Below are 3119 nucleotides of genomic sequence, written 5' to 3'. Positions count from 1 at the left end.
AGGAAACTTTAACCTTAAAGAGGCCAAACAGGAAGTCACAGGATTTAACTTTGTGAATCCTAATCAGATCTGGAAGAAACTCTGGCAAAGTCTGCATTGGATGAAAATAAAGCTTTTCATCTGGCTAGTGCATCAAAGGAAGATCTTAACTTGGGAGAATCTCCTCAAGAAAGGCTTCATTGGTCCTTCCAGGTGTTACCTTTGTGGCGTGCATGAGGAGAAAATTGAACACCTTCTCAACGTATGTCCTTTCACTTCAAAGGTGTGGGATTGGGTGGCTACTATCTTTAGACAAACTAATAGGGACAGTCTCAGCATATCCAACACTCTAAAGAATTGGAGGAAGAACTTCTCAGGGAATGAGATAGTTAATAAAGCCTAGATTCTGGTTCCAGGTTTTGTCATCTGGGATGTGTGGAAAGAACGCAACAGTTGAATCTTCAAAAACAAAACTCGCAGGCCCCAACACATAATTGAGCAAATTCTAAGGTAGCTCAAAGACACAGTTAGAAGCTTGCTGAGGACCCTTCCTAAAGATCCTCCCCTGCCCCATGAGGAGAGAATTTTACTTCACTTGGGGCTCCAGTCTATTAATCCTCTCGGAATAATGAAGACAGGGAACCTTCTAAACACGTGTGCTACCATCTGGAAGCCTCCTCCTTATGGTTTCTTAAAAATCAATATTGATGGAGCAGCTAAGGGCAACCCAGGATTAGCGGGCTTTGGGGGTGCCATAAGAGACGATCAGGGACAAATACAGATGATCTTCCATGGCCACTTGGGGAAGGATACAAACAACATGGCTGAGCTCATGGCATTTGAGCAATGCTTGGAAATCCTAGTGAATTCAAGTTCATACAATGTTATAATTGAAGCGGATTCGGAATTAATTATTAGAGCAACTAAGAAGATTAGTAATGGCACCTCTCCAGATAAAGTGTCAAAGCACTAGAAGCTCTTGCAGGTTTTTTACCACATCTATTCTCACTTGTGAATCCTCAAAACTGTCAGATTTGCTCATGTGAAAAGGAAGGCTAATATGTTAGCGGATCAGTTGGCAAATGAAGGAGTCACAAATAGGGACAGGGATTCTAGGTATGCTTGGGATTCGCTTCCCCCAGGTAAATTGCGGGAGGACTGTCTATGTAACGCTACCCAGGATATGGAACTTTGGACTAACAGGGAGGATCAGAGGAACCCTGAAGAACAGCGAGAGGTTGGAGGACTCCATACAGTCCAACCCGTCATGGTTCAATGACTTTCTAAGGTCAGGATTCCCTTTGATTAAATGAAGAATGGTTTGACGTGGACTATTCCACAGGGCATGGTAGCCCTCGTCATTTGGCTTAGGTGGTGGTTGACAGAGAATCCAGGTGAAAGGGATTGGCTCAAGTACCGCATGTTGGAAGGAATTAAGGGACAGGACGTGGCGAAAGGTCAGGAGGGTTTTTACAGGAGTCAACCGGTCCAATACCACAAGTGGTATATCGGGCGGGGTCTGAACAGTTTCCACTTTTTCTATGTTTGGCTCCGATTCCACTCTTTGAGTGACACGTTGCAGAACGAGGAGAGAGAAAACTGCCCTCATCGGTCGGTTAACTCTTGCGTTTCTCGGCCTTCCGATATCCATGATGACCTTTGGATCTTAATTAGTGGATCAATGGTAGCGATTGTGTATGCGCGTTGGTTGGACCCAAAAAACATTTAGAGTGTTATGCTTTAACTTCCTTCGGGTCCATTTGTCCATTTGTCAAGTTGTCAGGTGTTATAGACATATTTGGGCACTGCAACCCCAATCACATATGTCCATAAACCAAGGGCTTCTAAGTCCCTAAAAGTGTTGTTTCATACCCTAAAAGAGCAAGGTCAGCTGATTACATCATCTCCTAGAAGTTATCCATGAAAAGCTACTCAGAACTGATGAAAGCAGGACCATACAGATTGCCCAGTGCTAAAGGTGTGATGCATCTCACCTGCCACATGCAAAAAGTGCGATGCATACTGGAAAGCCCTTCTATAGGGTGCGATGAGCGAGAGCAGACAAATGGCACAAGAAGTTTGCTAGGTGGAAACCCAGAGAATCTTCTAGAAACTGCTCATTTGACACTTGCCTCTCTGAGTTCGCCCAACGATGAGTAAGAGATCATGAAATCTCCAAGTGGAACCAAGAACTATCAAAGAGATGACACTAATCAAAATCCCAGAAGCTGACTCACCCAGCTGCAAATATCTATAAATGGATCCCTCATCCAAGAGATACAAAGGTTGGAATTTGGTAATTTACAAAGAGGTGTTGTTGGTTTCTCTTTGAATACATTGTTGGATGATCTTGCTTTGTGTGAGGTGAAGAGGGCTTTCAAGCTAGGAGGATGGCGTTGGGTCAGACCAAGTGGCTGTAATCCTCTCTTCTACGAATTTTACTAATAAAGCTATTTGAGTTTTCCTCCATATTCTTGTGTATCTCTTAACATTGTGTTGTTATATGCATTCATATGGTCAATATATATATCTGATCCTATGTTGTTTACAGTGAAAGATCTCTATGCTTTGATGGTATTATGCTACTGTGAATCTACAGGTGCTCTTTGAAGTTGGACAAGTAAGGAAGCAGTGGCGAGATCCTGTCAAAAGGGAAAGGAAACAAGCAAGGAGCCAAGCAGAAGACTGAGGTTGGTACTCTCTGCTTCTTTCTCATCTCTCTCTCGTAAAGGAAAAACAAGTGACTTTAATCTGTTTGTTTCTAAGATAGCTACCCATCTTAGTGGGATTAGCAGCTCTAAATAGACACTAGATTTCCCGATAACAAAATGGCGACTCCACTGGAGAGCGATTAGTTTGATTGCTTGTCTCTATTTGTTTGATTCATAAACCACAGACAAAGCCTGAAGTCAAGCCAGCTAGCCTTCGAACTGCATTTTCTATGCAAGTGCAAAGTAGATCAACGCTGCTTCAATCAATCTCTGGGTTTGTGTATGAACTGAAAATTTACTTGCAAACATCCTAAGTTCCGTAGAGGTAGCTTGAGTAACCTCATTAGATCATCCCTATACTTTGTAGTTAGTGACTATCATTTTCTCGGCCTAAATACCTGCACTAAACTGCAAACTATGACCAAAAAC

This window comes from Pinus tabuliformis, chromosome 7 (assembly GCF_031772625.1).
Source record: "Pinus tabuliformis cultivar Carrire ecotype Pingquan chromosome 7, CPIR1, whole genome shotgun sequence".
Taxonomy (NCBI): Eukaryota; Viridiplantae; Streptophyta; class Pinopsida; order Pinales; family Pinaceae; genus Pinus; species Pinus tabuliformis.
Note: the sequence above shows the minus strand (reverse complement) of the source record.